Below are 26,370 nucleotides of genomic sequence, written 5' to 3'. Positions count from 1 at the left end.
AACCGATCGTTCCAGAATCAGCCAGTGGTTATTGTGAAACATCACAGATGAGAGCAGACCTGCTGAGGTATTGTGATTTGGCCATTAGATCGAACACGTTTGCTGGGAAAGGGTTAAAATATATTGACGGACCTATTGTCAAGGCTTTAGCTGCAGTAGAATTTGTGTACTCTGACTAAGTCGACAGAGTAAAGCTTGAAAAAAATCGAAATCTGTGAATGGTTAAATAAATATTCAGCCTACGTTGAATATGTCAGATGGTTCCCTTGCTGTCACTTCATTCAAAGGGTGTTGGAACTCTATTCATCACCATGGACACATTCAGAGTGTACCTTTTCATCAGAGAGAATGCAGTTATAATAATAATAATAATAATAATAATTAGAACTTTGTATAGCGCCTCATCTTTAGAAGCTCTAAGCGCTTTACAATATTTGACAACACCTATAAGATAAAAAAATACATATATAATGAAATGATTACAAAAACAAACACCATGAAATTAGAAAACATAAAAAACATGCTGAAAATATTTAAGGTAGGAAACATTATTAGGCTTTAAGTTTGTTCTTGCAGTCGAAATAAGTGAGTTTTGAGAGCACTCTTGAATGGGATCACTGTGTCTTTGTGTCTAAGTTCAGTGGGCAATTCATTCGACGTTGCTGGGCCCTGGTATGCAAAAGAACGCTGTCCATATGTCTTTGTTTTCAAAGTGGGAATAATGAGTATAAATTATTTAGTTATAAATATTTTGTAAGGATTAAATAGACCGCACACAACAACTCCTTCGTAAATGGGTTAGAATTCTCGACCACCGGCATCTAGGTAGAATAAGAGATTTGATTATTGTGACAGTGGGCAAAAACATATAAAGTATGCTAAATAATGTACTCAGAGAATTTCCTTCTATTGAGTGTTGTTCACATTAACGCCGTTATCGATCGATACACTGATTTTGATTTTGGTATTATTTATATTTTTCTGTGCATATAGCCATATAAAATTTCGTTACATGTGAAAAGTGATGATATTTAGTGCGTGTAGACAATTTTGAATGATACGAAAGTCCAAGAGATGGAAGCTTACTAAAACAAGGTTAAGTAGATTGAGTTTATGACATGAATCGTTTCTCATTTAGTTGCATCTCAGTTAGTGATAACGAATATCTTAAGCTGACTATAGTCGTATGACATGAACTGACTGGACATTCCTTTCCACTGCCATTTGTTTTTCTTCAGGTTGAAACAATAGATGCATTAATTGAGAAAAGGAAGGAATGATTGTAATTTATAAAAGGAAATATAAATGCATTGATTCCGGTTTAATAATAAATTAGTGATGTATATGTTCTTTTAAATGGTAATACAGACAAATGCAGTATAGTTGTTGTACAAATAGTAATTAAATATATTTAATAGATCAAAAAATCAAAATGAGCATTTCAATATTTCTTATGCCCATACCAAAAAGCGAAATTTTAGAATGTTTTTGGAAGTAAGCAAAGGGCTTCGAATCTCACTGATCAGACAGTATTTGTAGCTAAAAGCAGGTAGAAATTAGACAAATTTTGAACTTTGAAATGTGATGGTATTGGGTCAACAATTTGGCCTCATTACTATCTCAGTGATTCCTATGTCTTTTTTTTTCAATCCACAATGCCTAACAAGAAACTTAGATAACTAGGCGCTGAAATCGGTTTACTCTCTCTCTCTCTCTCTTTCTCCTCCGTGTGCTGAACGCAACCATACCTTCTAAGACTAAAAATTCACTCTAGCTTTGAGTTATTGTACAGTTCCTTTGTATATGGCGCTTCGAACTGTTCTTAGATATCAAACAAATACTTACAAAATTACCCGTGTGAAATATAAAATAACCGCATTGTTGACGGATAAATTTAAGAGGACAAGCGGAATACCACTGATGCATCTTCTGCTGTTAATCCATTTTTTTTCATCGTATTTCGTCATTACTGCCATTCATAAGTTGCATACATTTGGTCCATTATATCAATCAATAGTCAGATCTTTCATACTAAGCAAAAAAGTAGGATATGTTTCCAGAATAACGTCGAAAATTACCGCTGTCTGAATCAACATGCAAAACATGCCGCAATCAAGCTGAAATATGAATCAAAGGCTTTTTATGCTACAGTTTAATAACGATATTTCTTAATTTTCGCCAACCCAAAAGTGTGCCGCACTAAGTTTTCAACGTTATAGTACATCATAAATATAGAGAATATTTAAAAGAATTTGAAGTAGTTAGTTTTAAGATAGACATACTGATACATATTGGAGTAGTAGCACTCTGGCGACAACAATGACGCTCGGGCGACAATAGGAACTAACATTACGCCTCTAGTTTGAAAACTAACACTCCCTCGACAATTTAACATGAACCATATGTTTAACATTAGTATGACATTCTGACCTCAAGGGAAAGGATAATGTTGAACATGTCCATGTGTTAAATGAACATCAGTATTTACAAAGGGGAAATGCAATGTTCAAACCACGTCTACTAACCAACGCAAACTTTTGACTGAGCAACATACATTCATCTTCTGAGTCACACCAACATTTACTAACCATCACGCCGCTTAAACTCACCAGCACCTAATCTCCACTTGAACAACACATACTCACGAACATGCCGTTTTGGTTGCCCAAACCCAAACTTATTAATAAACGACAAAGCAATGGGATGCTAACACATACACACAACCATCCATGAAAGGGTAGAAATGATCATGCACACACATCAACCGAAGCAGCCATGAATAGTGTTGTACTGCTCATATACTGTATATAGAAACATATTTAATTACTATCGTACATCTAGTGAAAGGAAAGAAATATGTAGGAGTGCTTTCATATATATCCAAAGTTACTAATATATCTCTAAAGGGTAAGATTATCCATTCACTATGCACACAAACTTGCTACCACACTAAAGGCAACGGGCACTCATACACAAAACACATATAGTTATATCCTGATTTGAGTGGGACGTCGTTTAGGCCACCAAGTTAATAGTAATTCCTACGCATTATTTGTCCTACATAAAACCCACCTTGGATAAGAAAAGAACATATTTAGAAGGAACTGACATGGCCGTTCTGAAGTATTGGTTGCATCAAAATCAATGAAAGATATCCAGTATTCGACAGCAGTGTCTTGGTATTTAATCGGAACTATACAGTATTGTGCTGACATGCTATTACACCGAATGCATACAGACATACATAATGATTGTAGAGAATTATGTCACCAACAGAAAACGTAGTACTTAAACAAATGACCCCAAACTTAGATAATCTGATTGTAAGAGGTAATTCTGGAGTTGTTTAATACATTTCGAGTATCCAAAGTCGATTAGAGAACAATGATATGTAGAAAATGGCAATTTTCTTTAGCACAGCATCAACGAATTTTGTAAACATGCCCAAAGATCGGGGCATGCTGATTGGTTTTAGTTTTGCGACTCAACTGCCTGTCCCCATTCTCGCTTGGACAGCTAATAGCTGCTTAATCATCGTACCTCTCCTGCGCTTTTAAAGATACTGTATGAATAGCATGGTGGTATAGTTTATGTGTGCAGTTAGCTTTCATGGAAATCGCATGTAAGATACAAATGACGTTTCATACGCAATGCCAGCATCATTGGTAACAAAGTTGTAATAAAAACATAGCCATAAAATAAAAGATACAAGTCCTCTGTCTCCCCAGGATTCTTATGATCGTGGTGAATCATGTGCTACCTCTCTTTCTACATCATTCTCTCTCAATCACTCTCTCACACTTTCTCTCTCTCTCTCTCTCTCTCTCTCTCTCTCTCTCTCTCTCTATCTCTGTCTCTCCTTGTCTATCATGGAAATTGGTCCCGAATCTCGAAATGATTAATGAAAATGAAGATCGTTGCCAAACGGTCAGTTTAACTATTTCGATGTCAAACGGCAATCAGTTCCAAAGTCGAACCGTAAGAAAATAATTGTCACAGATAATAAGTGCCAACATTTTTTTTGACATTGTTGCCAGATTCATGGCGCATTTGCCTGAATTAAGCGGTCCATTTCTTCTATGATTCATCAGAATTGTCTCGATCCTTGTAATGCTTGCCAATGCGAAAACCTCATTGTCTAGGAGAATGTCCTGCCAACTTATCCTCTGTGTTTTCTTCATGCAGCCAATGTGAAAATAGTTCAGCTTTTTGGCATGACGTCTGTATACCATTCAAATTTATCGTGCATACAGCAGGGTCGGCATTACAATAGCTTTGTTGACATTTAGGCTTGTTTGCAGATTGATCCCTATGCGCTCTTCTAATTTGCTTATAGTCTGCCAAAGACCACATTTACTTGAGCCGTTTCGGCGTTGCTTTCATTATAGATGTGAATTGCACCTGACAGTGTACTGCTGAGTTAGTTGAACTTATCCACTACCTCGAGAGTTTAGCCATTTTACTGTGATGGTAGGTTCTACATAAGGCTTTCCTGTTGTAGGTTGGTTTAGCACCAATGTCCTACTTATACTGATTGTGAGAGCAACACTGTTTCAAGCTGAAGCGAATTAGTCTATACAAATATTGGTCCCAAGCCCGAGTCGTTCTGGAGGTTGGCCAGGATTTTTTTTTAGGGTGGCAAAACTTATCAGAAGGTGGAAATTGAGTCGTGAGACTCAGAAAGAATATATTGTAGGGTCGGGGCCAAAAGAGGTTGGTAACCATTGCCATACATATTTTTGCATAACAGACACAGATTTGGGATTCACGAACAGTCACTGTCTTTAACATTTTGCCTTTAGTCTCCTCCAACTCAATGGATTGCCATCAATTCGGTACCTGATGTCAACCCTTTTGTCACAGCCACGGTAAGCACCAGTAAGCATAACAGCGAACATCATACTGAAGAGGGGCTTCTTTGACTTCTTTGGCGACTGGATGGTTCTGATACATCATTTTAACTTCCTTCATTTACTGAATATCGCAACTACGAATTTTGTCTGGTTTAGTATCACGGAAATAAATTAATTTTCATTGTAATTATTAGCACTTTTTCACATTTTAGTAAAGGGCATGACGCAATTATTTGTCCTCCAAAAGATAAATTATGGACTAAAATTATCATCTGTCTTCACCAAAGGTATATTATTCAGTTCGTACATTAAATAGGGTCTTCTTCTATGTTTATGCTGCAGCTCCTTATCTTATTTGGCTGGATGTTTTCATTTCTTCTAAAATAAATGACACACATGTAAAGCCTTGATGTAGTTTCAAACATTACCCACCAGCCCCACCTCCTTCCTCAAACAGCGTTCAGCTATCGGGTGTATTTCATCTGGATGTTGAAGGATGGAACTTTGCTTTTATGACGAGAAACCCTCTTGTTATAAAACTTTCCACCTACGTGTTTTATTAAAACCATTTCTATATTTCTTCAGATATCCTACCAAAGTTGTTATAAGCGACAACGACTACTTTCTATCTTTTGTAAGCACCTGTACTGCATGATAATCAGTTTAAATTATCTTCTTGATACCAAATATTCTATATTGCTCATTTCTTATGAAAGTGGCCTTAAGTTCCAGGATCAGGTCAGTAAACAATATAAAGTAGCCATCTGGGTTGGATTAGTATCCAAATATAGAAATTTTAGGTCTAAATATTATTTGCATTTTGGTAGATTTAGAACAATATTTAATATAGTACATATACATATTTTAACACAGCCGTATAGCAGTGTTGGAGACAAACCAAGATAAGGATACATATTCTCTCTCCAATATTGATGGGATTTGTACCTGCGCACAACGCTATGTGAAGATGCATCATTCAAGCCTTGGCGACTTTAAAATGCCGACTACAAATCTTCAGTAATTCATTGAAGACGGTATATAACATCATATACTAGAAAAGGGTGCGACGTCCTAATTACAATAATGTACATTAAGGCTAACCTCAAGTATAAAAAGGATTGATTGATTGATTGATTGTTTGTTTTTTAACGGCGTATCAGCACTGTTAGGCTATTTAGCGCCAAACAAAGTGTTATTTGTATAATCTTTTAAAACTTATAAAAGGTCCTATATCGACCAGCGATATAAAAGAACAAATGGTTGAAATTAAAAACGGTAAGATGGTAACGGTGCAAAATAAAGCTTCCCGATCAACGGGAGATGTAAAAAAGATGAATAGGTATTAAAATGGGACGGTATATATATTGCATAAAACTGCACAAGGTGATAGCATAAAAGTCAGAGTTTAGAGTAAATATTTACGGCTTTCAGGAACTCTATAATACGAGTGATGTTTACAGTATCAAAAAGTTCTTTCATGCCATGCACTTTGTAATAACGATCGCGCGTAGGTTGTAGGTCAAAGCACTCTATCATAAAGTGCTTGACAGTGAATGGTTCATTGCAAGAAATGCACTCTGGTGGGTCTTCACCTTTTAGTATGTGGGTGTGGGTGATATAAGTATGACCAATTCGGATTCTTGCTATGACTATTTCCTCCCTACGAATGGTTCTGTAGGAAGGAGTCCATTCTCCTAGAGTTGGCTTGATTGCATGAAGTTTGTTATTCACGGCATCATTCCATGATGCCTGCCACTTCTGAGGAAAGAACTTTCTGATACAAGGTTTAAAATCAGTATATGGTATTTTAAAATCAGATGGTTCTTGAGAAAGGGCCATTTTAGCAACGCGATCTGCTTTTTCGTTACCTTTAATGCCAATGTGGCTAGGTAACCAACAGTATATTATATTGTGGGAGATACTCAGCTCGGCAGCTTTGAAGAGTATGTTTTTTAATAATGGGTTCTCCAGTTTTCTATTGTGTAGTGACTGGAGTCCTGATAGCGAGTCGGAGAATATGATACTGTTTAAAATATTTTTCTTTTCTATATGTTGCAGAGCAAGGTCTATTGCTCTGATTTCGGCTGTAAAAATTGAATGCTCCATTTGGTAAACGAACTTGCGTTGTGTGATTTCCACAAACAAAGGCTGCAGCAACCTTTTCCTCATCCTTTGATCCTTCAGTGTAAATTCTGGTGTAGTTTCTAAATTCGGTGAGGAGTTCATGGTAAGAGTTGTGGAAGATAGAAGGGTTTGTTTCGGATTTTTTTCCATCGTGTAGCGTAAAACGTACTTTTGGTTGTTTAATTAGCCAGGGTGGTGTTTCGGAGATGGATGTTTTTTGAATTTTAGAAAGATCTATATTTGTAGTGTCAAGGCTGGATGATATTCTAATGCCAAAGGAAGGTATGGCGTTTGGTTTATTTTCGTATAAAGTTTTGTATTTGGGTTGAAAAACAGCCGAAAAAGCAGGATTCAGAGGGTTTGATTTTAATTTGAGAGCATACTGTGCGGAAAGCATTTCTCTACGATGCGATAACGGTGGTTCATTCGCCTCAGTTAGAAGGCTTTCACACGGGGATGTTTTAAATGCTCCCAGAGCCAGTCTTATTCCCTGATGATGAATTGGATCAAGCATTTTAAGATAAGATTTTCTGGCTGAACCATACACAACGCAACCATAGTCCAGTTTGGAGCGAATAAACGTTCTGTATAAATTTAGGATGACTTTTCTATCAGCACCCCAGTCAGTGTGCGCTACTACTTTAAGTAGGTTAAGTGCTTTTAAGCATTTAGCTTTTAAGTTCTTTAGGTGTGGAATAAAGGTCAGTTTTCTGTCAAAGATTATACCTAATAATTTGGTTTCCTCAACAACTGGAATAGGTGTTCCATCCAGCGTGAGGTTCGGTTCATCGTGATGTTTTCGTAACTGACAGAAATGCATGCATACCGTTTTTGATTTCGAGAATTTGAAACCGTTTGCATTGGCCCAATTTTGAATTTTGTTTATATTTTGCTGCAGTTGTCTTTCAATTGTATGCATGTGCTTTGACCGATAACATATTAGAAAATCATCAACGTATAAAGAGCAATCCACAACAGGAGTCAAACACTTGGTGATGCTATTAATTTGGATGTTAAAGAGCGTCACAGATAAAATACTGCCCTGGGGCACACCCATCTCTTGCTCGTGCAGATCGGAGAGGGTAGAGCCCACTCGTACTTTGAATTCTCTGTCTGAGAGGAAGTTGGATATGAAAGAGGGCAGACGGCCTTTTCGACCTAGATCGTTCAGGTCATTTAGTATCCCGTACTTCCATGTCGTGTCATAGGCCTTTTCTAAATCAAAGAAAACCGCTACTAAATGTTCTTTCTTAATAAATGCATCGCGAATAAATGTTTCCAGTCTAACCAGATGATCATTGGTGCTCCGGCCATATCGAAAGCCACTTTGGAAAGGAGATATTAAATTGTTAGTTTCCAAATACCAGACAAGCCGAGAATTGATCATTCGTTCCATTGTTTTGCACACACAGCTTGTGAGTGCAATTGGTCGATAGCTGTTGGGGTCTTCGCTATCTTTACCGGGTTTGGGGACTGGTATTACAGTTGCTTCTTTCCAGATTTTTGGTACATTACCAGTAATCCATAAATCATTGAAGAGTTTCAAAAGAGATGTTAAAGATGATTCTGGAAGGTGTTTCAAAAACTGGTAATGTATTTCGTCAGGCCCAGCGGAAGTATCATGGGCCTTATCTAAAGCCTCCCTAAGCTCCGATAGTGAGAACAATTGATTATAACTTTCCGAGTTGTTGGATGTGAATTTTAAACGTGACTTTTCTTTTTGAGTTTTAAGTTTTCGGAAGGCTTCTGAATAATTAGATGATGAGGAATTTTTCGAGAAACTGTCAGCAAGAATATTTGCAATGTCACCTTTTGAACTAAAGTTGTTATTGTTCAGTGTCAGATGTCGGAGAGGGTTTTGTTTTCTCTTTCCGTTTATTTTGCGTATAGTGTCCCAAACGTTCTTAACAGAGGAACGAGAGTTTAAAGAAGAAACATATTTCTTCCATGATGCTCTTTTACTTTCTTTGATTGTGCGGCGAGCTTTGGCCCGGACAATGCGATATATATTTAAGTTTTCGGGCGTCGGGTGATTATTGAATTTTTTTAATGCTTCTCGGCGTTGCAGTATGGCTTCCTTACAATTCCTTAGTGAGCCAAGGTTTTAGGGTTCTTATACAGTTTGTTGAGGACTTGGGGATAGATTCTTCTGCAATGGCGGTTAAAATAGATGTAAAATGCTGAATGGGATCGTTAACATTGAAAACTGTATCCTCATTCAGCCTAGTTTTACAGAGTGTTTCGAACTTGGCCCAGTCGGCCTTCTTTAAATTCCATTGTGGAATTACTTCATCAATTGTAGAGTTATGATTTACAAGGGAGATTGGGAAGTGATCGCTGCTGTGAAGGTCATCAGCGACCTTCCATTCATAGTCCAAAAGCAGCGAAGGAGAACAAATTGTCAAATCGATGAATGTGTATGTACCCGTGCCTGGGTGTAAATATGTAGGTGTTTTGGTATTATATAGACACAGATCGTGTCTAGAAATAAGGTCTTCAACTTTGTGAGCTCTGTCACTTATATGATTCGATCCCCATAAAATGTTATGGGCATTAAAATCCCCGAGTAAAACAAATGGCGCGGGAAGCTGTTGAACAAGGTCGTCTAATTCGTTTGGTACTAGGTTAGTGTTTGGTGGTAAGTAAATAGAGCAAAATGTAATCACTCGATGTAGAGTGACGCTTACAGCAATGGCTTGTAAATTGGTATTTAAATGAATGAAGCTATGAGGAGCTCTGTTGTTCACAATAACAGAAACTCCTCCTGATGCCCTATCAACATTTGGAGAGCAGGTGTTAAACAGGGAGTAGTTTTTAAATGTGATATTGTCCGTATCTTTCAAGAATGTTTCTTGAAGGCATAGTACCGCAGGATCATGTTCGTTTAAAAGCAGGAGAATATCATTGTAATTTGCTTTAAGTCCTCGACAATTCCATTGTATGATAGTGTTTTTCATTATAAATTTAAATGAAAGATTGTGGAGCTAGGTTAGACCTTTCGCAGAGGGAATTTGTTTTGTTATTTCTCTGGAGGAAGTACGGGGGTGAATTTTTTGTTTGTAGGTCTGGAGTTCCCTTGAGCGCATGGAGCAGATTCTTCTGCATCCATGCTCTCAATGTCTCCAAAGCTGTTATAAAGTTTGATGGGGTCATCTGACCCCTTTTGTTGCCTGTTTCCATGAGATTTATTTTTGTTTTTTGGTGATTTAGGTTGCTGGGTATTGCTGAATGTAGTTTGTGTAGATGCCGTGTTTCTCTGTGATTGGTAATGAGGGGTGTTTGAGCTTGGTGTTGAATCGGGTGCTTCTGTTTGTGTTTGAGCGTCCTTCGTTGTTTTAGGATTGCTCTTCACTACAGTGGAGAAGGATGGGCCAGGATGGGCTTTTCTCGCCTGTACAAGTTTTCTGGCTTCTGGATAGGGAATATTATTTGTGTATTTTACCCTCTGAATTTCCTTCTCCTGTTTCCAGGTATCGCAATCCTTGGAATTTGCGTGGTGCTCTTTTCCACAGTTGACACAATGCGGAGTTGCTCTACAGTCAGCTTCCTGATGAGAATTTTCTCCGCATCGGCCACATATTTGGGTTTTAGAACAGCGGTCTTCGTGATGGCCGTATTTTTGACACTTATAACATCGAAGGGGGTTTGGAATGTTGATGTTAACCTTCACTTGCAAGAAGCCAACTTTGACCACTTTGGGTACAGTTGGCTTGTTGAAGTTGAGTACAATGGTGTTGGTGTCCTGCAGGTTATTATTACGTTTAATACGTATTCGACGGACTGCAGTGACACCTTCACTTTTCATTCCTTCAATGATATCTGCGTCGGTGACTCCAGCCAAGTCACGACAGCGAATCACGCCTTTGGACGTATTGAGTGTGGTGTGAGCGAATGAGGTCACTGGAATATCGAAGAAAGTTTTTATCTTCTTGATATTGTCTTTCTGACCTCGTCGCTCACATTCCACGAGAAGGCAACCCGATTTCATTTTTTTGACACTCTTTGGCGTACCAGTCAAACCTGTAATTGTTTTCTCGATCACAAACGGAGAGAGTGAAGCAAGGGATTTTGCAGTATCTTTAGATTGTATTACCATGAAGCGTGGAAATGAGTCCACACTACATGGTTCGTCGTCCGAGTCAGATAAAGTTTTCGTACGTTTATTTTGATTTTTTTTGGAAATATCCATTTTGGCTAGATTAAAAATTCAGCACCCGTGCTCCCCACCCACCAAGGAGCCCAACAAGGGGACACTTTTCAAGTGTCAGGGATACACAGATGCTATACTCAGTTGATAAAATTACCTTTGATTGACCTTGAAGTCGCCAATTTCTAAGGTCGGTAAAATTATCCCCCGATTGACCCGTTAAGCCACCGCCTTCTAGAAAGTCTTCTAAGACTTGGAAAAGGAAAGATAAAGGACTAGAATACAGGGGCAACGGTGGTATCAAGAGAGATACTAGGAGAAAGATAAAGGAGGTGAGAGAGTAAATAAAGACTTCCTAGGGCTCGGCGTGACCAGCCGATTTATCGGAACCGGGCCCATCCCGACCACCCGTCTAAGAGAAGTAGAGGCCAAAGTAGTGTATTGCAGGGAAAGCCTCTGTTCAACTACCAGGATCCTTTCCTCCCCCGACACGGGACGCAACCCACGGCAAACAGGTTGCCTCTACTTAGTCGCCTTTTACGACACGTAGCGAGGCACGTCGGGCCAATTCTACAACCCCGGAAGTATAAAAAGGAAGTGTCAAACTCTGCAAGTTATCATCAATAGTATAGCAAGCCTGTCCATCTCTCAGATGCTTTCCACAAACCACACCACAGAAAGATTGTAAAACCGATCGTTCCAGAATCAGCCAGTGGTTCTTATGAAACATCACAGATGAGAGCAGACCTGCTGAGGTATTGTGATTTGGCCATTAGATCGAACACGTTTGCTGGGAAAGGGTTAAAATATCTTGACGGACCTATTGTCAAGGCTTTAGCTGCAGTAGAATTTGTGTACTCTGACGAAGTCGACAGAGTAAAGCTTGAAAAAAATCGAAATCTGTGAATGGTTAAATAAATATTCAGCCTACGTTGAATATGTCAGATGGTTCCCTTGCTGTCACTTCATTCAAAGGGTGTTGGAACTCTATTCATCACCATGGACACATTCAGAGTGTACCTTTTCATCAGAGAGAATGCAGTTATAATAATAATAATAATAATAATAATTAGAACTTTGTATAGCGCCTCATCTTTAGAAGCTCTAAGCGCTTCACAATATTAGACAACACCTATAAGATAAAAAAAAACCATATATAATGAAATGATTACAAAAACAAACACCATGAAATTAGAAAACATAAAAAACATGCTGAAAATATTTAAGGTAGGAAACATTATTAGGCTTTAAGTTTGTTCTTGCAGTCGAAATAAGTGAGTTTTGAGAGCACTCTTGAATGGGATCACTAATGAAATGATTACAAAAACAAACACCATGAAATTAGAAAACATAAAAAACATGCTGAAAATATTTAAGGTAGGAAACATTATTAGGCTTTAAGTTTGTTCTTGCAGTCGAAATACGTGAGTTTTGAGAGCACTCTTGAATGGGATCACTCTGTCTTTGTGTCTACGTTCAGTGGGCAATTCATTCGACGTTGCTGGGCCCTGGTATGCAAAAGAACGCTGTCCATATGTCTTTGTTTTCAAAGTGGGAATAATGAGTATAAATTATTTAGTTATAAATATTTTGTAAGGATTAAATAGACCGCACACAACAACTCCTTCGTAAATGGGTTAGAATTCTCGACCACCGGCATCTAGGTAGAATAAGAGATTTGATTATTGTGACAGTGGGCAAAAATATATAAGGTATGCTAAATAATGTACTGAGAGAATTTCCTTCTATTGAGTGTTGTTCACGTTAACGCCGTTATCGATCGATACACTGATTTTGATTTTGGTATTATTTATATTTTTCTGTGCATATAACCATATAAACATTCGTTACATGTGAAAAGTGATGATATTTAGTGCGTGTAGACAATTTTGAATGATACGAAAGTCCAAGAGATGGAAGCTTACTAAAACAAGGTTAAGTAGATTGAGTTTATGACATGAATCGTTTCTCATTTAGTTGCATCTCAGTTAGTGATAACGAATATCTTAAGCTGACTATAGTCGTATGACATGAACTGACTGGACATTCCTTTCCACTGCCATTTTTTTTTTCTTCAGGTTGAAACAATAGATGCATTAATTGAGAAAAGGAAGGAATGATTGTAATTTATAAAAGGAAATATAAATGCATTGATTCCGGTTTAATAATAAATTAGTGATGTATATGTTCTTTTAAATGGTAATACAGACAAATGCAGTATAGTTGTTATACAAATAGTAATTAAATATATTTAATAGATCAAAAGATCAAAATGAGCATTTCAATATTTCTTATGCCCATACCAAAAAGCGAAATTTTAGAATGTTTTTGGAAGTAAGCAAATGGCTTCGAATCTCACTGATCAGACAGTATTTGTAGCTAAAAGCAGGTAGAAATTAGACAAATTTTGAACTTTGAAATGTGATGGTATTGGGTCAACAATTTGGCCTCATTACTATCTCAGTGATTCCTATGTCTTTTTTTTTCAATCCACAATGCCTAACATGAAACTTAGATAACTAGGCGCTGAAATCGGTTTACTCTCTCTCTCTCTCTCTCTTTCTCCTCCGTGTGCTGAACGCACCCATACCTTCTAAGACTAAAAATTCACTCTAGCTTTGAGTTATTGTACAGTTCCTTTGTATATGGTGCTTCGAACTGTTCCTAGATATCAAACAAATACTTACAAAATTACCCGTGTGAAATATAAAATAACCGCATTGTTGACGGATAAATTTCAGAGGACAAGCGGAATACCACTGATGCATCTTCTGCTGTTAATCCATTTTTGTTCATCGTATTTCGTCATTACTGCCATTCATAAGTTGCATACATTTGGTCCATTATATCAATGAATAGTCAGATCTTTCATACTAAGCAAAAAAGTAGGATATGTTTCCAGAATAACGTCGAAAATTACCACTGTCTGAATCAACATGCAAAACATGCCGCAATCAAGCTGAAATATGAATCAAAGGCTTTTTATGCTACAGTTTAATAACGATATTTCTTAATTTTCGCCAACCCAAAAGTGTGCCGCACTAAGTTTTCAACGTTGTAGTACATCATAAATATAGAGAATATTTAAAAGAATTTGAAGTAGTTAGTTTTAAGATAGACATACTGATACATATTGGAGTAGTAGCACTCTGGCGACAACAATGACGCTCGGGCGACAATGGGAACTAACATTACGCCTCTAGTTTGAAAACTAACACTCCCTCGACAATTTAACATGAACCATATGTTTAATATTAGTATGACATTCTGACCTCAAGGGAAAGGATAATGTTGAACATGTCCATGTGTTAAATGAGCATCAGTATTTACAAAGGGGAAATGCAATGTTCAAACCACGTCTACTAACCAACGCAAACTTTTGACTGAGCAACATACATTCATCTTCTGAGTCACACCAACATTTACTAACCATCACGCCGCTTAAACTCACCAGCACCTAATCTCCACTTGAACAACACATACTCACGAACATGCCGTTTTGGTTGTCCAAACCCAAACTTATTAATAAACTACAAAGCAATGGGATGCTAACACATACACACAACCATCCATGAAAGGGTAGAAATGATCATGCACACACATCAACAGAAGCAGCCATGAATAGCAGTACTGCTCATATACTGTATATAGAAACATATTTAATTACTATCGTACATCTAGTGAAAGGAAAGAAATATGTAGGAGTGCTTTCATATATATCCAAAGTTACTAATATATCTCTAAAGGGTAAGATTATCCATTCACTATGCACACAAACTTGCTACCACACTAAAGGCAACGGGCACTCATACACAAAACACATATAGTTATATCCTGATTTGAGTGGGACGTCGTTTAGGCCACCAAGTTAATAGTAATTCCTACGCATTATTTGTCCTACATAAAACCCACCTTGGATAAGAAAAGAACATATTTAGAAGGAACTGACATGGCCGTTCTGAAGTATTGGTTGCATCAAAATCAATGAAAGATATCCACTATTCGACAGCAGTGTCTTGGTATTTAATCGGAACTATACAGTATTGTGCTGACATGCTATTACACCGAATGCATACAGACATACATAATGATTGTAGAGAATTATGTCACCAACAGAAAACGTAGTACTTAAACAAATGACCCCAAACTTAGATAATCTGATTATAAGAGGTAATTCTGGAGTTGTTTAATACATTTCGAGTATCCATAGTCGATTAGAGAACAATGATATGCAGAAAATGGCAATTTTCTTTAGCACAGCATCAACGAATTTTGTAAACATGCCCAAAGATCGGGGCATGCTGATTGGTTTTAGTTTTGCGACTCAACTGCCTGTCCCCATTCTCGCTTGGACAGCTAATAGCTGCTTAATCATCGTACCTCTCCTGCGCTTTTAAAGATACTGTATGAATAGCATGGTGGTATAGTTTATGTGTGCAGTTAGCTTTCATGGAAATCGCATGTAAGATACAAATGACGTTTCATACGCAGCATCATTGGTAACAAAGTTGTAATAAAAACATAGCCATAAAATAAAAGATACAAGTCCTCTGTCTCCCCAGGATTCTTATGATCGTGGTGAATCATGTGCTACCTCTCTTTCTACATCATTCTCTCTCAATCACTCTCTCACACTTTCTCTCTCTCTCTCTCTCTCTCTCCTTGTCTATCATGGAAATTGGTCCCGAATCTCGAGATGATTAATGAAAATGAAGATCGTTGCCAAACGGTCAGTTTAACTATTTCGATGTCAAACGGCAATCAGTTCCAAAGTCGAACCGTAAGAAAATAATTGTCACAGATAATAAGAGCCAACATTTTTTGACATTGTTGCCAATTTCATGGCGCATTTGCCTGAATTAAGCGGTCCATTTCTTCTATGATTCATCAGAATTGTCTCGATCCTTGTAATGCTTGCCAATGCGAAAACTCATTGTCTAAGAGAATGTCCTGCCAACTTATCCTCTGTGTTTTCTTCATGCAGCCAATGTGAAAATAGTTCAGCTTTTTGGCATGACGTCTGTATACCATTCAAATTTATCGTGCATACAGCAGGGTCGGCATTACAATAGCTTTGTTGACATTTAGGTTTGTTTGCAGATTGATCCCTATGCGCTCTTCTAATTTGCTTATAGTCTGCCAAAGACCACATTTACTTGAGCCGTTTCGGCGTTGCTTTCATCATAGATGTGAATTGCACCTGACAGTGTACTGCTGAGTTAGTTGAACTTATCCACTACCTCGAGAGTTTAGCCATTTTACTGTGATGGTAGGTTCTACATAAGGCTTTCCTGTTGTAGGTTGGTTTAGCACCAATGTCCTACTTATACTGATTGTGAGAGCAACACTGTTTCAAGCTGAAGCGAATTAGTCTATACAAATATTGGTCCCAAGCCCGAGTCGTTCTGGAGGTTGGCCAGGATTTTTTTTTAGGGTGGTAAAACTTATCAGAAGGTGGAAATTGAGTCGTGAGACTCAGAAAGAATATATTGTAGGGTCGGGGCCAAAAGAGGTTGGTAACCATTGCCATACATATTTTTGCATAACAGACACAGATTTGGGATTCACGAACAGTCACTGTCTTTAACATTTTGCCTTTAGTCTCCTCCAACTCAATGGATTGCCATCAATTCGGTACCTGATGTCAACCCTTTTGTCACAGCCACGGTAAGCACCAGTAAGCATAACAGCGAACATCATACTGAAGAGGGGCTTCTTTGACTTCTTTGGCGACTGGATGGTTGTGATACATCATTTTAACTTCCTTCATTTACTGAATATCGCAACTACGAATTTTGTCTGGTTTAGTATCACGGAAATAAATTAATTTTCATTGTAATTATTAGCACTTTTTCACATTTTAGTAAAGGGCATGACGCAATTATTTGTCCTCCAAAAGATAAATTATGGACTAAAATTATCATCTGTCTTCACCAAAGGTATATTATTCAGTTCGTACATTAAATAGGGTCTTCTTCTATGTTTATGCTGCAGCTCCTTATCTTATTTGGCTGGATGTTTTCATTTCTTCTAAAATAAATGACACACATGTAAAGCCTTGATGTAGTTTCAAACATTACCCACCAGCCCCACCTCCTTCCTCAAACAGCGTTCAGCTATCGGGTGTATTTCATCTGGATGTTGAAGGATGGAACTTTGCTTTTATGACGAGAAACCCTCTTGTTATAAAACTTTCCACCTACGTGTTTTATTAAAACCATTTCTATATTTCTTCAGATATCCTACCAAAGTTGTTATAAGCGACAACGACTACTTTCTATCTTTTGTAAGCACCTGTACTGCATGATAATCAGTTTAAATTATCTTCTTGATACCAAATATTCTATATTGCTCATTTCTTATGAAAGTGGCCTTAAGTTCCAGGATCAGGTCAGTAAACAATATAAAGTAGCCATCTGGGTTGGATTAGTATCCAAATATAGAAATTTTAGGTCTAAATATTATTTGCATTTTGGTAGATTTAGAACAATATTTAATATAGTACATATACATATTTTAACACAGCCGTATAGCAGTGTTGGAGACAAACCAAGATAAGGATACATATTCTCTCTCCAATATTGATGGGATTTGTACCTGCGCACAACGCTATGTGAAGATGCATCATTCAATCCTTGGCGACTTTAAAATGCCGACTACAAATCTTCAGTAATTCATTGAAGACGGTATATAACATCATATACTAGAAAAGGGTGCGACGTCCTAATTACAATAATGTACATTAAGGCTAACCTCAAGTATAAAAAGGATTGATTGATTGATTGATTGTTTGTTTTTTAACGGCGCATCAGCACTGTTAGGCTATTTAGCGCCAAACAAAGTGTTATTTGTATAATCTTTTAAAACTTATAAAAGGTCCTATATCGACCAGCGATATAAAAGAACAAATGGTTGAAATTAAAAACGGTAAGATGGTAACGGTGCAAAATAAAGCTTCCCGATCAACGGGAGATGTAAAAAAGATGAATAGGTATTAAAATGGGACGGTATATATATTGCATAAAACTGCACAAGGTGATAGCATAAAAGTCAGAGTTTAGAGTAAATATTTACGGCTTTCAGGAACTCTATAATACGAGTGATGTTTACAGTATCAAAAAGTTCTTTCATGCCATGCACTTTGTAATAACGATCGCGCGTAGGTTGTAGGTCAAAGCACTCTATCATAAAGTGCTTGACAGTGAATGGTTCATTGCAAGAAATGCACTCTGGTGGGTCTTCACCTTTTAGTATGTGGGTGTGGGTGATATAAGTATGACCAATTCGGATTCTTGCTATGACTATCTCCTCCCTACGAATGGTTCTGTAGGAAGGAGTCCATTCTCCTAGAGTTGGCTTGATTGCATGAAGTTTGTTATTCACGGCATCATTCCATGATGCCTGCCACTTCTGAGGAAAGAACTTTCTGATACAAGGTTTAAAATCAGTATATGGTATTTTAAAATCAGATGGTTCTTGAGAAAGGGCCATTTTAGCAACGCGATCTGCTTTTTCGTTACCTTTAATGCCAATGTGGCTAGGTAACCAACAGTATATTATATTGTGGGAGACACTCAGCTCGGCAGCTTTGAAGAGTATGTTTTGTAATAATGGGTTCTCCAGTTTTCTATTGTGTAGTGACTGGAGTCCTGATAGCGAGTCGGAGAATATGATACTGTTTAAAATATGTTTCTTTTCTATATGTTGCAGAGCAAGGTCTATTGCTCTGATTTCGGCTGTAAAAATTGAATGCTTCATTTGGTAAACGAACTTGCGTTGTGTGATTTCCACAAACAAAGGCTGCAGCAACCTTTTCCTCATCCTTTGATCCTTCAGTGTAAATTCTGGTGTAGTTTCTAAATTCGGTGAGGAGTTCATGGTAAGAGTTGTGGAAGATAGAAGGGTTTGTTTCGGATTTTTTTCCATCGTGTAGCGTAAAACGTACTTTTGGTTGTTTAATTAGCCAGGGTGGTGTTTCGGAGATGGATGTTTTTTGAATTTTAGAAAGATCTATATTTGTAGTGTCAAGGCTGGATGATATTCTAATGCCAAAGGAAGGTATGGCGTTTGGTTTATTTTCGTATAAAGTTTTGTATTTGGGTTGAAAAACAGCCGAAAAAGCAGGATTCAGAGGGTTTGATTTTAATTTGAGAGCATACTGTGCGGAAAGCATTTCTCTACGATGCGATAACGGTGGTTCATTCGCCTCAGTTAGAAGGCTTTCACACGGGGATGTTTTAAATGCTCCCAGAGCCAGTCTTATTCCCTGATGATGAATTGGATCAAGCATTTTAAGATACGATTTTCTGGCTGAACCATACACAACGCAACCATAGTCCAGTTTGGAGCGAATAAACGTTCTGTATAAATTTAGGATGACTTTTCTATCAGCACCCCAGTCAGTGTGCGCTACTACTTTAAGTAGGTTAAGTGCTTTTAAGCATTTAGCTTTTAAGTTCTTTAGGTGTGGAATAAAGGTCAGTTTTCTGTCAAAGATTATACCTAAAAATTTGGTTTCCTCAACAACTGGAATAGGTGTTCCATCCAGCGTGAGGTTCGGTTCATCGTGATGTTTTCGTAACTGACAGAAATGCATGCATACCGTTTTTGATTTCGAGAATTTGAAACCGTTTGCATTGGCCCAATTTTGAATTTTGTTTATATTTTGCTGCAGTTGTCTTTCAATTCTATGCATGTACTTTGACCGATAACATATTAGAAAATCATCAACGTATAAAGAGCAATCCACAACAGGAGTCAAACACTTGGTGATGCTATTAATTTTGATGTTAAAGAGCGTCACAGATAAAATACTGCCCTGGGGCACACCCATCTCTTGCTCGTGCAGATCGGAGAGGGTAGAGCCCACACGTACTTTGAATTCTCTGTCTGAGAGGAAGTTGGATATGAAAGAGGGCAGACGGCCTTTTCGACCTAGATCGTTCAGGTCATTTAGTATCCCGTACTTCCATGTCGTGTCATAGGCCTTTTCTAAATCAAAGAAAACCGCTACTAAATGTTCTTTCTTAATAAATGCATCGCGAATAAATGTTTCCAGTCTAACCAGATGATCATTGGTGCTCCGGCCATATCGAAAGCCACTTTGGAAAGGAGATATTAAATTGTTAGTTTCCAAATACCAGACAAGCCGAGAATTGATCATTCGTTCCATTGTTTTGCACACACAGCTTGTGAGTGCAATTGGTCGATAGCTGTTGGGGTCTTCGCTATCTTTACCGGGTTTGGGGACTGGTATTACAGTTGCTTCTTTCCAGATTTTTGGTACATTACCAGTAATCCATAAATCATTGAAGAGTTTCAAAAGAGATGTTAAAGATGATTCTGGAAGGTGTTTCAAAAACTGGTAATGTATTTCGTCAGGCCCAGCGGAAGTATCATGGGCCTTATCTAAAGCCTCCCTAAGCTCCGATAGTGAGAACAATTGATTATAACTTTCCGAGTTGTTGGATGTGAATTTTAAACGTGACTTTTCTTTTTGAGTTTTAAGTTTTCGGAAGGCTTCTGAATAATTAGATGATGAGGAATTTTTCGAGAAACTGTCAGCAAGAATATTTGCAATGTCACCTTTTGAACTAAAGTTGTTATTGTTCAGTGTCAGATGTCGGAGAGGGTTTTGTTTTCTCTTTCCGTTTATTTTGCGTATAGTGTCCCAAACGTTCTTAACAGAGGAACGAGAGTTTAAAGAAGAAACATATTTCTTCCATGATGCTCTTTTACTTTCTTTGATTGTGCGGCGAGCTTTGGCCCGGACAATGCGATATATATTTAAGTTTTCGGGCGTCGGGTGATTATTGAATTTTTTTAATGCTTCTCGGCGTTGCAGTATGGCTTCCTTACAATTCCTTAGTGAGCCAAGGTTTTAGGGTTCTTATACAGTTTGTTGAGGACTTGGGGATAGATTCTTCTGCAATGGCGGTTAAAATAGATGTAAAATGCTGAATGGGATCGTTAACATTGAAAACTGTATCCTCATTCAGCCTAGTTTTACAGAGTGTTTCGAACTTGGCCCAGTCGGCCTTCTTTAAATTCCATTGTGGAATTACTTCATCAATTGTAGAGTTATGATTTACAAGGGAGATTGGGAAGTGATCGCTGCTGTGAAGGTCATCAGCGACCTTCCATTCATAGTCCAAAAGCAGCGAAGGAGAACAAATTGTCAAATCGATGAATGTGTATGTACCCGTGCCTGGGTGTAAATATGTAGGTGTTTTGGTATTATATAGACACAGATCGTGTCTAGAAATAAGGTCTTCAACTTTGTGAGCTCTGTCACTTATATGATTCGATCCCCATAAAATGTTATGGGCATTAAAATCCCCGAGTAAAACAAATGGCGCGGGAAGCTGTTGAACAAGGTCGTCTAATTCGTTTGGTACTAGGTTAGTGTTTGGTGGTAAGTAAATAGAGCAAAATGTAATCACTCGATGTAGAGTGACGCTTACAGCAATGGCTTGTAAATTGGTATTTAAATGAATGAAGCTATGAGGAGCTCTGTTGTTCACAATAACAGAAACTCCTCCTGATGCCCTATCAACATTTGGAGAGCAGGTGTTAAACAGGGAGTAGTTTTTAAATGTGATATTGTCCGTATCTTTCAAGAATGTTTCTTGAAGGCGTAGTACAGCAGGATCATGTTCGTTTAAAAGCAGGAGAATATCATTGTAATTTGCTTTAAGTCCTCGACAATTCCATTGTATGATAGTGTTTTTCATTATAAATTTAAATGAAAGATTGTGGAGCTAGGTTAGACCTTTCGCAGAGGGAATTTGTTTTGTTATTTCTCTGGAGGAAGTACGGGGGTGAATTTTTTGTTTGTAGGTCTGGAGTTCCCTTGAGCGCATGGAGCAGATTCTTCTGCATCCATGCTCTCAATGTCTCCAAACCTGTTATAAAGTTTGATGGGGTCATCTGACCCCTTTTGTTGCCTGTTTCCATGAGATTTATTTTTGTTTTTTGGTGATTTAGGTTGCTGGGTATTGCTGAATGTAGTTTGTGTAGATGCCGTGTTTCTCTGTGATTGGTAATGAGGGGTGTTTGAGCTTGGTGTTGAATCGGGTGCTTCTGTTCGTGTTTGAGCGTCCTTCGTTGTTTCAGGATTGCTCTTCACTACAGTGGAGAAGGATGGGCCAGGATGGGCTTTTCTCGCCTGTACAAGTTTTCTGGCTTCTGGATAGGGAATATTATTTGTGTATTTTACCCTCTGAATTTCCTTCTCCTGTTTCCAGGTATCGCAATCCTTGGAATTTGCGTGGTGCTCTTTTCCACAGTTGACACAATGCGGAGTTGCTCTACAGTCAGCTTCCTGATGAGAATTTTCTCCGCATCGGCCACATATTTGGGTTTTAGAACAGCGGTCTTCGTGATGGCCGTATTTTTGACACTTATAACATCGAAGGGGGTTTGGAATGTTGATGTCAACCTTCACTTGCAAGAAGCCAACTTTGACCACTTTGGGTACAGTTGGCTTGTTGAAGTTGAGTACAATGGTGTTGGTGTCCTGCAGGTTATTATTACGTTTGATACGTATTCGACGGACTGCAGTGACACCTTCACTTTTCATTCCTTCAATGATATCTGCGTCGGTGACTCCAGCCAAGTCACGACAGCGAATCACGCCTTTGGACGTATTGAGTGTGGTGTGAGCGAATGAGGTCACTGGAATATCGAAGAAAGTTTTTATCTTCTTGATATTGTCTTTCTGACCTCGTCGCTCACATTCCACGAGAAGGCAACCCGATTTCATTTTTTTGACACTCTTTGGCGTACCAGTCAAACCTGTAATTGTTTTCTCGATCACAAACGGAGAGAGTGAAGCAAGGGATTTTGCAGCATCTTTAGATTGTATTACCATGAAGCGTGGAAATGAGTCCACACTACATGAGTCAGATAAAGTTTTCGTACGTTTATTTTGATTTTTTTTGGAAATATCCATTTTGGCTAGATTAAAAATTCAGCACCCGTGCTCCCCACCCACCAAGGAGCCCAACAAGGAGACACTTTTCAAGTGTCAGGGATACACAGATGCTATACTCAGTTGATAAAATTACCTTTGATTGACCTTGAAGTCGCCAATTTCTAAGGTCGGTAAAATTATCCCCCGATTGACCCGTTAAGCCACCGCCTTCTAGAAAGTCTTCTAAGACTTGGAAAAGGAAAGATAAAGGACTAGAATACAGGGGCAACGGTGGTATCAAGAGAGATACTAGGAGAAAGATAAAGGAGGTGAGAGAGTAAATAAAGACTTCCTAGGGCTCGGCGTGACCAGCCGATTTGTCGGAACCGGGCCCATCCCGACCACCCGTCTAAGAGAAGTAGAGGCCAAAGTAGTGTATTGCAGGGAAAGCCTCTGTTCAACTACCAGGATCCTTTCCTCCCCCGACACGGGACGCAACCCACGGCAAACAGGTTGCCTCTACTTAGTCGCCTTTTACGACACGTAGCGAGGCACGTCGGGCCAATTCTACAACCCCGGAAGTATAAAAAGGAAGTGTCAAACTCTGCAAGTTATCATCAATAGTATAGCAAGCCTGTCCATCTCTCAGATGCTTTCCACAAACCACACCACAGAAAGATTGTAAAACCGATCGTTCCAGAATCAGCCAGTGGTTCTTATGAAACATCACAGATGAGAGCAGACCTGCTGAGGTATTGTGATTTGGCCATTAGATCGAACACGTTTGCTGGGAAAGGGTTAAAATATCTTGACGGACCTATTGTCAAGGCTTTAGCTGCAGTAGAATTTGTGTACTCTGACGAAGTCGACAGAGTAAAGCTTGAAAAAAATCGAAATCTGTGAATGGTTAAATAAATATTCAGCCTACGTTGAATATGTCAGATGGTTCCCTTGCTGTCACTTCATTCAAAGGGTGTTGGAACTCTATTCATCACCATGGACACATTCAGAGTGTACCTTTTCATCAGAGAGAATGCAGTTATAATAATAATAATAATAATAATAATAATTAGAACTTTGTATAGCGCCTCATCTTTAGAAGCTCTAAGCGCTTTACAATATTAGACAACACCTATAAGATAAAAAAAAACCATATATAATGAAATGATTACAAAAACAAACACCATGAAATTAGAAAACATAAAAAACATGCTGAAAATATTTAAGGTAGGAAACATTATTAGGCTTTAAGTTTGTTCTTGCAGTCGAAATAAGTGAGTTTTGAGAGCACTCTTGAATGGGATCACTAATGAAATGATTACAAAAACAAACACCATGAAATTAGAAAACATAAAAAACATGCTGAAAATATTTAAGGTAGGAAACATTATTAGGCTTTAAGTTTGTTCTTGCAGTCGAAATACGTGAGTTTTGAGAGCACTCTTGAATGGGATCACTCTGTCTTTGTGTCTACGTTCAGTGGGCAATTCATTCGACGTTGCTGGGCCCTGGTATGCAAAAGAACGCTGTCCATATGTCTTTGTTTTCAAAGTGGGAATAATGAGTATAAATTATTTAGTTATAAATATTTTGTAAGGATTAAATAGACCGCACACAACAACTCCTTCGTAAATGGGTTAGAATTCTCGACCACCGGCATCTAGGTAGAATAAGAGATTTGATTATTGTGACAGTGGGCAAAAATATATAAAGTATGCTAAATAATGTACTCAGAGAATTTCCTTCTATTGAGTGTTGTTCACGTTAACGCCGTTATCGATCGATACACTGATTTTGATTTTGGTATTATTTATATTTTTCTGTGCATATAGCCATACAAACATTCGTTACATGTGAAAAGTGATGATATTTAGTGCGTGTAGACAATTTTGAATGATACGAAAGTCCAAGAGATGGAAGCTTACTAAAACAAGGTTAAGTAGATTGAGTTTATGACATGAATCGTTTCTCATTTAGTTGCATCTCAGTTAGTGATAACGAATATCTTAAGCTGACTATAGTCGTATGACATGAACTGACTGGACATTCCTTTCCACTGCCATTTGTTTTTCTTCAGGTTGAAACAATAGATGCATTAATTGAGAAAAGGAAGGAATGATTGTAATTTATAAAAGGAAATATAAATGCATTGATTCCGGTTTAATAATAAATTAGTGATGTATATGTTCTTTTAAATGGTAATACAGACAAATGCAGTATAGTTGTTATACAAATAGTAATTAAATATATTTAATAGATCAAAAGATCAAAATGAGCATTTCAATATTTCTTATGCCCATACCAAAAAGCGAAATTTTAGAATGTTTTTGGAAGTAAGCAAATGGCTTCGAATCTCACTGATCAGACAGTATTTGTAGCTAAAAGCAGGTAGAAATTAGACAAATTTTGAACTTTGAAATGTGATGGTATTGGGTCAACAATTTGGCCTCATTACTATCTCAGTGATTCCTATGTCTTTTTTTTTCAATCCACAATGCCTAACATGAAACTTAGATAACTAGGCGCTGAAATCGGTTTACTCTCTCTCTCTCTCTCTCTTTCTCCTCCGTGTGCTGAACGCACCCATACCTTCTAAGACTAAAAATTCACTCTAGCTTTGAGTTATTGTACAGTTCCTTTGTATATGGCGCTTCGAACTGTTCCTAGATATCAAACAAATACTTACAAAATTACCCGTGTGAAATATAAAATAACTGCATTGTTGACGGATAAATTTCAGAGGACAAGCGGAATACCACTGATGCATCTTCTGCTGTTAATCCATTTTTGTTCATCGTATTTCGTCATTACTGCCATTCATAAGTTGCATACATTTGGTCCATTATATCAATCAATAGTCAGATCTTTCATACTAAGCAAAAAAGTAGGATATGTTTCCAGAATAACGTCGAAAATTACCACTGTCTGAATCAACATGCAAAACATGCCGCAATCAAGCTGAAATATGAATCAAAGGCTTTTTATGCTACAGTTTAATAACGATATTTCTTAATTTTCGCCAACCCAAAAGTGTGCCGCACTAAGTTTTCAACGTTATAGTACATCATAAATATAGAGAATATTTAAAAGAATTTGAAGTAGTTAGTTTTAAGATAGACATACTGATACATATTGGAGTAGTAGCACTCTGGCGACAACAATGACGCTCGGGCGACAATGGGAACTAACATTACGCCTCTAGTTTGAAAACTAACACTCCCTCGACAATTTAACATGAACCATATGTTTAATATTAGTATGACATTCTGACCTCAAGGGAAAGGATAATGTTGAACATGTCCATGTGTTAAATGAGCATCAGTATTTACAAA

Source organism: Sinohyriopsis cumingii, chromosome 6, assembly GCF_028554795.1.
Source record: "Sinohyriopsis cumingii isolate HCF-2022 chromosome 6, ASM2855479v2, whole genome shotgun sequence".
Taxonomy (NCBI): Eukaryota; Metazoa; Mollusca; class Bivalvia; order Unionida; family Unionidae; genus Sinohyriopsis; species Sinohyriopsis cumingii.
The sequence above is the reverse complement of the archived record's forward strand: the minus strand, read 5'-3'. Positions refer to the sequence as shown.